The sequence below is a fragment of the Corvus brachyrhynchos genome, unplaced genomic scaffold (assembly GCF_000691975.1).
Source record: "Corvus brachyrhynchos isolate BGI_N302 unplaced genomic scaffold, ASM69197v1 scaffold597, whole genome shotgun sequence".
In the NCBI taxonomy this organism is placed as follows: Eukaryota; Metazoa; Chordata; class Aves; order Passeriformes; family Corvidae; genus Corvus; species Corvus brachyrhynchos.
In genome coordinates, this window is record NW_008239000.1 from 695,972 (window position 1) to 711,798 (window position 15,827).

Sequence of the window (15,827 nt, forward strand, 5' to 3'; positions counted from 1 at the left end):
GGTTCCCTGCCACGGGAAACGCACGACCCAGGGCGCTTCTGGGCCAAAAGCACATAGCACAGAAAAAAATCCAACCAAACAGAACCCAACCAAACAAAAACTTCAAAAAACATTAAAAATCCAACAACAACAACCACCCCAGGTAAAATATCGAAATCATCATTTAGCCAGTTCATTATAATTTTCCGAGGAAATGGTACCTTACATGTTGCTCCTCCTTAGCTTCGAGCATGGCAAGGTTCACCCTGCTTGCCAGCCTAGTCCTAGTTCCTCCTCTCGCTCTCCTGCACACACACTTCTGTGGCCACTAATCGCCCTTGTGAAGGTTCCCTCCAGAGTGATGTTGGACAAGAGAAGCAGTGCCAATATCCCACATCTTGTTCAGTCAGCTGTAGCTCCTGCGCTCAGCTTGACTGTCCAGGCCAAGGTGACGAGATCCGTAAAATATTTTTGAACCACGGAGCTCTGCAAACGGCTCACAAGGAACACGGCAGAACAGCAATCCATCATGGGAAGTACACGGACTCTCAGGGGAACAAAGGAGGCTATTGTAGCTCCACAGGGGGAAAACTCCCCTTCTTCAGCAAGGTTTATGATTACCACACAGCAACTGCCCCTTCAGCTGCTCCTCAGCTACCAAGCTCCACTTTTGTCACCCATCCAAACCCTGTCCTAGGGAATAATATGCAATCCATTGGCCAGGCAAAAAAGGCAGCAGCAACAGAAACCAGAGCACTTGCAGAGCGGAGCGAGAGCGCTGCAGGATCTCCCTGCCAAACTCCTCCTCTCCTTTCTGCTGCTGCCACCCCTTTGCTGTCCCCAGACACTGAGAATAGACAATTGGCTTTAAGTCCCTGTCCCCTCATGCTGTTTAGTGTTTCCCTGAAAGATCTCAGAGCCACAGTTTGCACATGAATGGGTCAGGACTTGGGCTCCTCTGTTCCCTTTAATAAATCCAGTATTTTAAAATCCTGTTTTTCAACAGCCAGTGAGTTTCCAATGGGCACAGCGCTCACTCGCATCGCTTAGAACTATATTTCATTTCAATTAATGACAGTCCCTGTGTTAACAAAAGCAGAGCACCACATCAGTTGAGAAGCTTTGTATACTTGAGTCCTAACCCAAATAACTGAACATCTTCCCTCTTCCAAAGGCTCCAAAGCAAGCACTGCTCTCTCCATGCCTTAAATCCCTAATGGTGTGCCAGTTAGTCTGTACCTTCACTTCACTTTATTTTTAAATAAACTACGGAGCTCTTGAGGAGAAGACACATTAGCTACTTGAGAAAACTGCTGTTGCTTTTTGCCACTTAGATTACTCATAGGAGTTTTGGGATCGCCCCAAGCATTGTGATCCCTCAATGAAAGCACCTCACGGACTCTTCTCAGCAGCCGGCTCTTAGCTCGCTATTTCAGTAACGAACCTAAATAACTCCTGTACCAATTCCAGTTCCTCACAATTCACTGTAACTTCAAATACTGTCATTTTAAACCTGTGCATTGAATTTGCTGGCTAAAAAAAATGTTTTGTCATCAGGACGCTTGATTCCAAGTCAGTCTTTAAATAACATCGCTGCGTTTAATCACCTAAAACGCTACCAGAGCCATTTCCAGAAGTCCTTAAATCAAGAGCCAGGGCAGTTGTCTTGACCAAGTTTGAAAATGAGTACACTCTCTGTGCAGAAAAACACCAAAGTAAAGTGCACTAATAATCCCGTCTGTCATTGTGACTGGCAAAATAAAACCCGCTGGCTAGAGCCGACTTGTCTGACACATGTATATATGTACCTTTCGGCATTGCTTACACACCTTGGCTCGCACATTCCCTTCCAAACCTCCCCAGCCATTTCCACTACTTTCTCTGCTTGATTTAATAACCGGAGAGGAGCTCGTCACTCAGGACGACAGCCTGCTACCTTTCCCCTCACCGCACAGGCCACAGAGAAGCAGCTGGACTCGGGAAGACTTTGGCTGTTTGAACCTGCCTTTCAAGCCCGCTGGCTTCAGCCGTGCTCACAAAGCTTTGGCGAGGAAACGCTGTGCCAACGGCCTTCACCCACATCCCAGCCAAGGCAATGCCTCAACAGGGCACAGGACAGGATATCACCTTCACCAAAAGGCCTGCTGCTATACAAGAATTACTGGTCTGCCTTCTCACCCAGCGCACACGCACCTTCCTCACTCAGCAAGGTCGCTCCAGGTATCACTGTCAGTGATAGTGTCTGACATGTGTATGGATAATGAGAACAGGCAAAGTTCTGATGGTAAAGATTAGAGAACACATACGTGCGCATGCTCGGTGGAACTGGTAGGGTAAAACTTTCCCTGTGGGCAGGTTATTCCATAAATATATCTTGCAGCACTTCTGGTAGATTCCTCGGAAGCCGCTCATGCTGACCACAGCATTGTCAGTCAGAGGCAATGCTGAATGAGATGGAAACTGGCAGCTCCTGCACTTCCAGGGGTTTGTGCAGACTACCCAGTGATAAAATATTTGCGTTGGATTAAGTCAGAAGTAATTCAGCCTAAGTCAGGAAGTTTCAGAGGATAAAAAGATTTCAATGGAAGGATTTAGATGCAGAGAAACCACAGCTGTACTTATCAGAGAGGCTTTCGGTATCTTTTCCTGGGGTGACAAACGTCAGTGCCAAGTCACCATGACAAAAGCAGCTCACCCTGAACACACCTGTGCACACAGCAAATCCTTTTTACACCAACAGAATCCTTCACGCGCGTTCTCAGGACTGAATCTTTGATCACAGCTATTCTTTGTGACCTTGAGGTGTCAGGGGTTTTTTGGTCTGTTTTACACAGACATGGGTATTGCAGCCGTTTTAGCTGCTGAACTCAACAAATTCCTGCACTGCATTCCTTAGTATTACAGCTGAATTAGTACAATAGGACTGATTTCCAAGGGAACCACAAAAAGCAACTCTGTAGCTCTCAGATTTGTATTCGAGTCACCAAGAATCAGGACTTGTCTGTCCTTTCCATCCACTTCCCAAGAAATCTAGACAGAACATGGCATCCCAGCAAGCACTCCCTGATAGCTGATTAGTAAAGGTCTAAGGTGAGCAAACCCATGGCCTTTGGAAACTTGATTAGTAGGTCCTGCCTTTTCTAACAGTCCTGCCTCAGCTAGCAATGAAAACAACATGCAGTGGGGTGCTGGCTCTGTAAGAGTACCTGCTCAGCCCTGCCTGCCCACTCCCTGTGAAACCACTGCAGGGCCCTTGGAAGAAAAACTGCCAAATTCCCACTGACTTCCCCTGCCCTGGCTCACTCTTTTGGAAGAGGCAGAAACAGGAGGTGCTGAAAAACATTCAGCTTCGGTAAGACAGAGCAGAACACTGGAGGGTTAAGGGGGTTTTTGTGAAGCGCTTGATGTGCTTCTCATGAATAATGCACCATGTCTGCTTGAGAGCAATGAGCCATCCTGGAGCACTTGGAGAGCCACCCAGGTCACAGCAGTTCATTCAGGGCACAAGGAGAAGAGCCATGGGGATTTCATCAGCTGGGGCAATTGCTTCTGGTACCTTCCAATACTTCCGCTAGCTACTGAAAGCACAGTGTGCTCACCTCAAGAGCTTAGAAAACACAAGTTGTGTTCCAGTCCTCTGGGAAGCAACACAGGTTTGGGCTTTGCAGAGACCTGTGAGCAAGACTTGCCAGTCTCCTACCAAGTTCCAGGACTGCATTCTCTAAAGTGCTTACATCTCCTTGCAAAAACACTCCTTATCTTTCCAGCAAGAGCAACTCCTCCAAGAGCACACCAAACTGCCACACCTCGCGCATCCCTCTCTGCCAGGAGCCCCGGAGCTGCTTGAGGCCCAGAGAGCGCAGGCGGGGAGCCGGCAGCGCTGCTTGGGGGCCCTCTGCTGGGAAGCACCCCTGCTTCCCGTCCCCCATCCCCCCAGCGCCCCCAGATTCGCAGCCAGCCCCAGGCGCAGACCCCCGAGGGGGTCAGCTGCTGGTGTCCCCTCGGCAGTGAGTGTGTGGCCGGCTCGATGCCCCAGCCCCAGGGAGCAGCGGAGAGAGCAGATTTCATATGCCTCAAGTTGTGTCCTGCTCCATGCTGCAGGGAACGAGGCCAAACCAGCCTTTGGTCAGAGCCAAAAACGCAGGGCTTTGCTAAAAGAAAGAAATTGTGTTTGTTCCTACACCCACAATACCCACCAGACTGTAGGATGCTGAAACACACACTTCTACCACCTCCAACTGTTGGGCCACTGGGACAACAAATACTCCCCCTCTCTGGAAGGAGAGGGCTACGGAAGCAGCCCAGCTCACTGAAGCACTTCTGTGCTCTCAAACACATCACCTGCTCTCTGCTTCAGAGCGAGTTCAGAGAGAAAGCAAGTCAGAAGCGACAGAGATCCTTTCATTTCTCAGGGTAGGAGGGAAATCCAAGGCTGAAGTCAAGCCCCTTGAGCATAAGGCTCATTGTATCCACATAAAAATGGGGTACAGACCTGACAGGGGTGCTATGGGTGGGCTGCAAATGGGACGAGCAGTATTTACATCAGGAGGATTTCTTCTTTTCCCAGTTTCCCCCCAGCTGTCATTTTGATGAGTTTCTTTCTCTTCCTCATTCCTCAGCTATTGGCATCCTGGGCCAAAAAAAAAAGCCACCAAGAAAGCTCAGAAGGATAGGCCAACAAGCTGTTCAGCCCTTTTGTAGAGCACCTGTAGTGTGGTCCAGACCAATTCTTCTGAGCACCGAATCCTTACAGAGCAACAACCACCACCCCTATCAAAACCCTCCTCACCTCCTGTGCACCAGCTCAGGAAGGCTTCTAATATTTTATCACTGACTGGAAGGACATGGAGGAATCTCACCCACTCTCAGTGGAAAGCCAAGTCCAACAACATGACTAGTACAGACAAAAACTACAACTTACTTGGATTTTTACTGTCAAAACACAGCAGCCCCCAGCCAGCCTTCTTACCCTCTGGTTGAAGATAACTTCGCACAAGCTGACAGGCATCAGGGTTAGAGATGCTTTCCCTGATGGACACTGCTTCCTGCCTGCTTCTCTAAAATTGAATCCTTGCCTCTACAACTCTGAGAGCATCTGGTCTTGAGCATCCAATATCTTGAAGGAAAGAGTAACTTGAATGGCAGGTCACTGTGATCCTCTTAATTCAAGACTACATCTTTTCCTGATGCTAAAAAATACCATCTGGGACACCTCCACAGGGCTTTGGATGTGCCAAATGCCAACCGCAGGAAATCTATACACCATCAGTAACACAGGTAAATCACCGACTTCTCTGCCTAATCCAACCATATACACACCTGAGCAGCCTTCTCAGATGATGTCTTACAATGGATACTTTGGAAAAAAGCTATAAAACTACCACCATAGGAAACTACAGAGTAAATCCATGGACATCTATATTGCTCGGCTCCAGACAACCTATCATTGATTGATTTACAGTGCCATTTAGGTTATTGTTCTTGGAACACTATTTTCCCCTCACTTTGCCAATTTAAATAACAGATATTCATCTCAATGCTGCTTCTTTTTCTCAGTTCATCTCAGCTCTTTGCCTTTAACCATTTTCCTATTGTGATAATACAGACTCTATTCCCAGTGAAAAATGTGGTTCCACTGGTTAACTTCTCAAGTGTTGCCTGATCTTCCCTCTGCAGGCCCTCTTTTGATATGGAGAAAAAGGCTACCCAGGAGTGCCTGGTACTTAACAATACACTAACTCCACATCATATTTTCTCTTCTGTCCTTTCATTTCTGAACTCCAGATAATTTTTAAGGAAGACACCATTTGTGATGCCACACACCAAAGGTTGGCTTGGTTTGTTGTTTTGGGGTTTTTTTCTTCCTTTGCCTAGGGTTTCAGTTTATTATCCCATTGTCTATCCTGGGTCATCAGAAATGTTTTCTTTTCTTTTCAAATAATTAAACAGCAGCATCATTCACTGCTTTGGATTTTCACATCTCTTGTTCTGTCTCTCATCTTTTATATCAACATTTCCTAAACAAAACATTGAAAACCAAACATTGGCAGGTCATATTTAGCCAGAAATTTGCACTCTATAAATAAACCTTTGAGGACTTAATGACTTTTAAATTATTTGTTAGGTAATTCCAGAAGAAACAGTCTAGTTTAGAGCAAACAACAGTTCCCTGGAGCATGTGTAACTCCAAAAGGGCTTTGCCACTTCAGGGCAGTGTGAAGAGCAAAGCATTCTAGGAAAAAAAAAAAAATCGGAGTGAAAGTAAAACTGGAGAAATGTGTTGTCCAAGCCAAAACAAGGCCAAAGAAATAAGGCAAAAGCACCCTTGAGAGCTGGCTGCTCTTTCAATGTTCTTTCCAACTCTGCAGCCTTCTGCAGCAGCTCCTGCAAGCGCAGGCAGATGAGAAATACCCCCAGCACGTAGCCCCAGATCTCTAGGAGAAATCCCAAAGAAAGGGAGAAGCGACTTGAGCTGAAGCCTTCCAGAAGCCACACACTCCACTGGAAAACCTTTGGATAGATACCTGTAGGTATGAAAACCTTCCCTGTCCAGCCCTGTCAGATATCCAGCAACTTGGTCTAGTGGAAGGTGTCCCTGCCCATGGCAGGGGGTTAGAATGAGATGACTTTTAAGGACCCTTCCAACCCAAACCACTCTGTGATTCCATGATACTGAGAGTTGCTCCCCACATTCAGCAATCGCTAAGCTGTGCATTTTATGTGAGGCAGTACCAGGAAGTTCAGAGGAGAAACCTGCCCACAAGACCTGCTGCTGAAACCACCTATTTAAATACCTCTCATGGTTACCTCCAGCAGAAGTCCCTAGCGAAGGCTGCAGCCAACAACCCACATCCAAGCTCCTCTCCACAGGAAGGAGGCAATTTGGTGAGCAGAAGTTCAAGGCCAGGGAGTTCCTGGTGCTCTGGAAGCACTGGGAAGGGCGGGCAGTGGAACCTCAGGAGCACTGACCTGCAAGAACAGCCATGAGGACCAAGCTGTCACATAGAAGAGATGAAATGTCTGTCTGGCCTCAGCTTCTCCAGCCTTCCAGCAAGCAAAATAAATCCAAGGCATATCAGCTTAAGACTAACAGAAATTAAGGCACTGTATGAAATAAAAATGTGCAGAAACAATATCTTCTGCCTTAAAAACCAATAAACTCAGGCTTCACCTCAACATTTGTGTAGCAACAGGAGATGACTGTCCTGAGACAACATCCCGCTCTGTGTGCTTTAGGGCTCAGGCATGACGGAGCATTGACAGATATTTGGGACAGCATGTTCTGGTGGAGCATTTTAACAAAATATGAGTGCTGTCAAAGGGCAGGCTTTCATTTTATGCTTGAACAACTCCAGAATAAAATATTGCCTTTGGAGAATCTCACATATCATTTGATTAATACAAACACATGAGGACTATCTCCATTTGTCAAAGCCTTGAACTTTTGGCTATGTTTTCCCCCACACTCATGGTCCCATCTCAAAGCCCCCATCCGTCCTCACCAAGGGAGGGGACATCCTCAAGGCACCTACCAGCTCATCCTCTGAGGCCAGAGCATTCTCTTACCAAGCTGTTATCTGCAGTGGAGCAGGCAAGAGCTGCTTTCCAGGGCACGCTGTCTTCATGTACAGCCTTGTTTGTGGTGGGAAATGCAGCCTGGGGCGCTGACATCCTTTGTTTCTTCACGGCAGCAGAGGCAGCATAATCCATGCTCAAGCACTGGTGATATTCCTAGACCTAATGGGTAACTATTCCAGGTGCCACCCCTGATCCATGATGGGGACAGAGGCAGTGAGGACACCAATGCAGCAGAAGCTGGGGGACACTGTATTCCCACCCCTCAAGACAATGTCTTCTGGCCTTTTCTTTCTCCTTTCCCACCTATCTTACTTTGTGAGGTTAAATTCCAGCTTCTCACATCAAGACTCCTCACTCAGTTGATGGGGAGATTCCAAGGGATATTAATTGGTGCTTGAAATCACTTCAAAGGACCTTTTCTCCATCTCATATTAATAGCCGGAATGAGGAAATTGGTTTGGATTTCATACTTGCATCTGCTCTGTGAATCTCTGCGCATTTCAAAACCCCCTCTTAACCCAAGCCTCTTGCTATTAAGGGCTCCTACTCCATACATGCACTCACACCCATCCCCTTCCACTTCCCCACAAATCTACAGCCCTGCGTTCCAATTGGCAGCCAGAGGTACCAGAAATAACCACAAGAAAGGCTGCCATGAAACCTCCAGCCAAGTTTTGAAAATCCAGGCACTCGATCCAAGCCTCCATGCTTAGAGGGCTTCAGCTGAAGGCAACCTGAACTCAGGCTCAAAAGGTTTTGTGTACCAGGGATCAAATATCAAAAAAATGTAAATGCAATTACTTTTTTTTCCCCCCATAAAAACATGCAGGATAACGTTGTTCTACAAGGCTGTTAGTGCATACTTGTAACAGTCTGCTGCTGCTCCTGCCCCTCTGGTACTAGCTAATGGCTGGTTTTCATTCCTAAGTGGTTCCCTCAGACCGCCCCCCCCGCCAAAGTCTATGCTACAGTGATTCTGGAAACTGGGTCAAAATGCAATTACTACATTCCCATGCTTTGGGGTGGGGAAAGAAAATAAAAGGAAGAAGAATGGCAAGAAGCAATGGCATTGGCAGCAAGCCAGCATTGCGCTCCCCACCCTCTCACCTGTGCCACGGCTCCGAGCGCTCCCACAGCCGCTCTTTTTTCCCAGCACAGGCCTCAGGGAAGTCCCAAGGCAGGGTCTGCTGAGTGGACCCTGGCCACCCCTGCCCTCACGGCTGTGCTGGAGGTCGGGAGCAGGTGGAAGATGCAGCTGGGGATAGGGAAAAGACCCTGAGCCGGGCAGCAACCCCTGCAGAGGACAAGCGGTCTCTGCCCTGTGATTCTTGGGGAAAGCTGTAGCATCCAGATCAACTCTGCAAAGCTCTCCCCCAGGATGTCGTTCCCATCTTTTCCCTTACTGTGGCATAAGCAATATATCCCAGTACTTCGGTTCCCCTGCTCCACTGCAAACATTTTCCACGGGAGAAGGAAAATACTTGTGTTCAGACATCCCCTTACTATTGTCACATTTAGAGCACAGTCTATCATACCTTATCAAATTGCACATCTTCAGCATGCAGATGGTTTGTGACAACAGGTTTAGGAGGCTTTCCAGTATGGAAAAGGAACGACTCAAAGACTTATTTATGCCACATCTTCCCAACTAGGTCTTTCTGAGAAATGCAGAGCCCATGAGACACGTCCCCTGCCTTCCTCTGTCCCTTATTGTTCCTTGTACACACAGTTATCACAAACCAATTCCCTCTGCTGCTCCTCTCCTTGGCTTTGTTTTCCACAGTTCTCAGAATATCAGTTCCAACTCTGCAGCACTTGCTGGCTCCGCTCCCAATCAATAACTGCAGGTTAGAGTTGGGTCGTTATGGCTGCAGATTAATGCTGAAAAACATTCAACAGCTTCTGAGATACAGAGAGACACACAACTGTTCTCTTCCTAACACGGAACGTGGTTTATCTTGCTATCCCAGTGTTCCAGGGAGATGTTATACCACTTATCTAAATGATTTAAACAGATCAAAAGTTGGCTCTGCAAGAGCACCTGCCACTGACAACAAGCCACAAGGCTGATGTTATCCGAGAAGTAACTGTATATGCTAGCACAGGCTAGACAGATCACACATGGGATAAAAAAAATTAATTTTCATGAAATCACTCTGTCATCATCCACATACCAGCAATTAAGCAAGCAGGAACACACAGCAAAATGACAGGTTTCCACTGGATATCTGGATCCTTTCAGACTTCTTGCAAGGCACAGGACTGTGAAAACCCCACAGTTTTCTGACTTTCTGAGGACTCTCCAGTTCCTAAATTCTCTGGAAAGCTCTCCTGGTTACAATAACAGAACTGGTGCAAAAGACCTTGCACCTGAGAAGAGTCTTATACAGGTCGTGACCCGTATCAACAGGAAAAACTCTGTGAAATACCAAGTCTGGCACAGAGGGAAAAGGCAGAGCTATGATTTCAGACTGGAGATCATTGTACCCTTCCTGATTGATTCTACCTCTCAGTGTCCCATCCCAAACCAGGCTGCCCAGACCTACCTCCAGTCCCTCCACAGATCCAGCTGTCCCATGGGTTCCTTGAGCAGGAGAACCAGAGGCTCGCAGCAGCTCGCCTTCCACATTTGCTCCAGTTCAGAGAGGCAGAGCCCAGCAAACACTGTCCCACTTGTAGGGACACTCCAACTCCAGGCCTGTATGACATTTACTATAACCCACTTCTTCCCGCCCCTCTGCCCCCCCAGTGAAAGGGATCAAAATAGTTTCCCCCCTGTGACATTTTGCTTCATTTGCCCGACAGGCTGTGGGAGCGTCTCCATTAAAGCCACTGAAAGCCAAGCAAGAGCAGCAATGCCTGAACCATGGGGGTGAGCCCCAAAGCGGGGTCCACCCTGTGAACACCCAGCCTTTCTGCTGCCAGCGCAGAGGGCATGGGGTCCAGGACAAACTGCTACATCCCACTGCTACAATTTGCTCTGCAGATGCCACAGGTGTAAGGTGAGCCCTTTGCCCAGTGACACTGTAAGTAATACGTGTTGGCTGCCTGTCAGTGGGCCAAACTGCCCATCTTTGGATATCTGGATCCTTTCAGACTTCTTGCAAGGCACAGGACTGTGAAAACCCCACAGTTTTCTGACTTTCTGAGGACTCTCCAGTTCCTAAATTCTCTGGAAAACTCTGGTTACAATAACAGAACTGGTGCAAAAGACCTTGCACCTGAGAAGAGTCTTATACAGGTCGTGACCCGTATCAACAGGAAAAACTCTGTGAAATACCAAGTCTGGCACAGAGGGAAAAGGCAGGTTTTTCCTGGAAACATGGCCCCATGTCCTGCTGCGTGCCCTCCCCACACTGCTGCTGTGGGACCCCGCCTCGGGGCAGCATGTGCAGACGTGCGAGGACACGGCACAACCGTGATCTCGTGTTTCAGCTCCAGGCTGCCAACAAGCAGAAGCAATAACAAGAAGGGAAAGCTGCATCCAGTTCCAGATGAAGGCCAGATCACATCTGCCATCAAAAAGAAAGAGCTGGCATTGGGAGCCAGGATGTACATTTTCTTGATGTACAGAAGCACTGAAGACATCAGAGACCTGTGGTTCAGCAATCGACTCCACAGTGTTCCTCCCTTATGTCACTTGGGTTACTCTTCATTGCACCTATACTTGCTCTCATCCTGGTTCTGAACCCAAAAACAAGGGCTTGACTACTCGTTCAAAATGCAAGATATGCCTCCACAAAGCCCATATCTCAGGCACTAAGATGGGTAAAATTTTCTAATTTATTAATTCTCCACAGCCAACTCTCTTGGAGCGTAGAGTACACCTTACTTCCAGTTCTACCTAAACCCATCACATACCTTACTCAGCAGTTACAAGCAAACAGAGCACTTGTCTCCTTTTTCAAGGCAAGCCTGTGAGATAAAATACCAAACCCAAAAGCCGTTCCCAAGGAAATCCCTTTTCCCCTCCATCTCAGACACCGCAGGTCTCTGGAAAGGAATTAACTCGCAGCATGAATCAGCTCAGGTCACGTATGGCTGAAGCACTGTTTCTGCCTTTCCCTTTGAAGTCCCGCGGCAGGCGTAGCTGTGGTAACGCCGGTGCCGGCTGCAGTGTTTGGCTACTCCCGCGCAGCACTCGCCAGCACCCTGCTTTGCCCCACAGCCTGCTGAGCTGCACAAAGAGGCTCACAGACAACCTCTGCTCCCAAATGCTTAGGATGGAAGCGGACCAGGCACATGCGGAGATGCTCTCACCTGTGATGTACAGGTACAAAGAGGAATGGACTTACTCATCTGCCATCTTCCAGCATGGAAAACACAAAACCAGTTAAACCCCACCCCAGTGCCTTTCCCATTTCCTTCTCATTCCAATGCACCTCCAGGCAATGCAACTCATTACTAGCCTCCAGTTAAGCCTCAGAAAAGATTTTCCTTCTGTAATTAACTCTTCACAACACTCACTTTTTCCTGCTACCTTTTAGCTAGGACTTCTGGGAAACAAGTCTGAAAACATTTTAAAACATTACTGATTTAAGGAATGGTACTAAGTAATAGAAATGAAAATGGAAATAAATTCTAAAAATAAGATTCAGACCAGCACATTAAGTGTGCAGTGCAGGAAACTTAGCCTGGTTTTCACCCCCTGAGTTATCCAAGGATAATGTCCACAGGAAGATGTATTCTGATGCGTACTGGTTTAGGAAAGAGAAACATGGCAGTGTTTTCATACCTGGTCCAAATGAAGTCAGTACTGCCAAGTAACCTGGGAACATACAAGTCTGATACACCTGAACAGGTAATCACACCCTGATAACCAGGCCGCCAGGTTATTCTGGTTTGTTGGTTTTTTCCCTTTGGAAAGCTGGATTGCTACCCCCTTACATTAACTTGTATTTGGGAACAAAACCAAAGCAATACTGCTCCTAGTCCAAGAACACTTAATGAAGAACTGAATCCTGTTCAATTCCAAGGCAAAAGGTAGAAGAAAAGGAATGAAAAGACACAGAAGAAGAACACAGCAGAGTATCCAGCAGTTATGTCTCTTTTAAGGCTTAAGGGTTTCAGTACATTGGAAAGAACTTACTGTTGATGTCATTAAAACTCTGTTTGGAAGGGGCAATATTCTGAATTCAGGGTGCAGCCATTGCAGAAACCAGGAGAATTTTAAATTCTTCGGCTCCATGGAAATTAATACCAGGTAGGGGAGGGTGATTTATAACAGATCAAGCTATTTTTAACTGCCTGTTAAAATGTACACTTCTAGCTTCTACAGCTAGCACAGCTGTCCAACAAGTAATGGGTCACATTGAGGCACTGAACACTCCAGATGTGCCCTTAAATATAAGTTCCAGAAGGAGATGCAAAGGTTAAGACAATTCCTTCTCCAGAGAGCCTGCTTCCAGCACAGGACATACAAAACCTGCCCCTGCTCAGCAGGGCACACGCCAGGTGCCAGGGAGTCAACGCAGAGCTGCGGCAGCAGTACACTCCAGAGGGGGCAGTTGATCACCAGGACTCTAAGACCAAGCAATGCCAGACTCTACTCCTTGCTCCATGTCCCATTCTGCACTCCTTCATCCAAGGCCCTCCTTGGAAAGAGGAGCCTGGTCCCATGCTCTTAACATCCATCCTTCAGACACTTGCATGTGCTAATTAGATTCCCTCTCAGTTTGCACCACCCTGTCCTGCCAAGCCTCTGGACGTCCTACCAGACAGTTTTGGATCTCTTCCACAGGAATGACAGGCTGACAAGTCACATTCCTGGTCAGGCCAGGGATCCCTAGCTTTCACAACTTGTCTGTATGGCCCTCTAAATCCCTACTAAAACCAAGAAGCAGCAGAACAGTATCTTGGAAAAGACACAGTTAAGTCCCAAACGTGTTTGTTTAGAGTGTTTCAGAAAGAAAACAAAATAAATTTCTTATCTGTTGGAGTTGTTGAGGCAGCATTGAAAACCTCTTTAAAATACACTATTCCATCCATTTGTTAGAAAATTAGTAGTTTATATGGATCCTGTGCACAAGTCTGAATACTTGTACTGTGCCCTTGCTGAACGTATTTCCCTCATCTGATCTTTGGCCAGTACTGGGGGAAGGCTCTCGAGAGGACTTGTCGCCACTCGTCCTACACTTCAGGTCTCTCTCTCGCAGGGTTCTGAGATGTAGCAATTCTGTATCTAGCAGTTATTTACTGTTACTTTCTGCCTCTCGCTGATCCCCTTGTTAGTATACTGGTATTTTTTTTACTTGTACTGGTTCCTTATTGGTGGAACAGGACTGGTTAAATCTGTATGGGGAGGCAACTCATTCCAGAGCCTTCTCCTTAGATTGTCTTAAACCAAGAGAAGCCCCAAATTGAACACTGGCGAGGAAATGAGGGGAAAACACTTAAATAAATGGAAAGAACAAGAACAGTTTTGCTGCTGTCTGTAGAATGAGGTTCCTAAAGAAAGATCCTAAAATCCTTTTAGAAGGCATTTTGAGAACCAAAGAAGAAAGGAATTAATTTATTTCTGTTATTAACTTGCCTCTCGATTGATTTGCCAGTGGGACCAGGATTAAAGACTCTGGCTTGAATTTCAGAAAGCACCACTGACTCACCCAGAACCCTGCCTGAGTTTCTTAAACTTCTCCATGTTTTGGTCTCCACAAATGAGAAGCCAGGAGAGCTTCCTTCTCATCGAGCCTTAAAACTAACAAGCACAACAGCCCTTGAAGTGGAGGGAGAGCACTCGCAGCCCTGCGTTTCAGCCATTTCAGAGGGAGTGCTGAGCACAGCCCTAAAGGTCCAAGCTTACTTCCTGGAAAACTTGGCTCAATTGATCCATTTACAAGTTCAAGGCTTTCAAAATGAGGGCTCATTTTAATTTTAAGAATTCACCTGTTAACAACAACAAATTATCCAGTTCTTTAGTCACAAAAATATTTCTTTTATCACTTCCTTTGTGATAGAGGAAATCAGAGGAAGAAGAAACATGGGAGACTTACAGCTAACCGTATCTCCATACATCCTGTCCAACACTTGCCTCACAGGAATAACACCACTCACTCCTGTTGCTAATGCTGCACCAGGCATGGAATGGACACACTGTTTTAGCAGGTAACTTTTTGAGACCTTGTATATAAGGGTTTCCTAAGAACGATTTCACATTCAGGACACAGAGTGGATATTTGAAACGGTTCCCACTCTTGTGTCACCAGGAATTTCATCCAAAATTCCTGCTTTGTTAGCTGCTTCACCAAGTTCCCAAGTATCAGCAGAATACTTACAGGTCCATGTATTTCAACACTTCTTTGTGCTTTATGGTTTGGGGCCCATACATCATGCTGCAGAGACATGTGTCCCTGCCCATGGCAAGGGCTTGGAACCAGATGAATTTTAAGGTCCCTTCCAACCCAAACCATTCCAGGATTCCATAGTTTTGGGATTTAGTTGTAAAGCAGCACTAATCTCACAGAGTGTGTGCATCGCTCACTTAAAATTTCTTGCAGGGGTTGCTGCAGGATCTAATTAAAAGTGATTATAATTAGCTCTGTAGTATTTCCCCTTCACACTTTTGCATGAGTAATCAACTGAAGATGCCAAAACTCAAAACACAAGGGGATTTATCTGGGATGCAAAGACATAAAAAAGGCTCCTTCCTCTCGAAGCTGACACCCCATTGTCACATTTGTAGAACTGCCACCGGAAGCCTGTAAAGTGTTTTGTGCCATGAATGTCACAGACTGAAGTAGCCCAGCCTCAGAAAATAGGGTTCATTTTTCTGAGGCCAAGGAACTTGACCCACTGCTGCTTTCTGTCCTGCTGTGCATTATTGAAAGGTCACCAGAAACAAGAGCTCTGAAATGGTCTCTGCAGTTCTTTTTAACAGGATCTTTCTCCTCCTTCCTGTATTGAAAAGCAGGGAAGTTTTTAACTCAATTTAGTAAATATTATCTCCAAGTCAGAGTTGGCACCCAGTGAAATCAGTGGGGTAATCCATTTCTCTTGAAATCACTTGGAATTCTTTGCTAACTCAGACAAACACCAGGTTCAAAAACCTGCCAAAGCTTCTTACTCATCAACCGAAGAGTTGACATTACTCCATCCTCCTTCCCTTTGAGTGGTCAGACATTCTCCATGGCCATTTAACAGCTTGCTGGAAAATCCCCCCACTTCTGCCAGCCTGCCAGATTCTCTCTTTGCTGACCCTGAGAACACAGAGCAAAGCTAAACCTTTTACCAGAGCACTTTTCCTGGGTGGGATGGAGTAATGTGCCTCTGGA

General features: G+C 46.6%; 1 protein-coding gene across 1 annotated transcript in view; it reads right to left on the reverse strand.

Annotated features, from left to right (window-relative positions):
• The window catches only part of SLC4A4 (solute carrier family 4 member 4), a 149,196-nt gene that overhangs the window by 120,533 nt on the left and 12,836 nt on the right, over window positions 1-15,827 (reverse strand). The gene's annotated exons all lie outside the window — the stretch shown is intronic.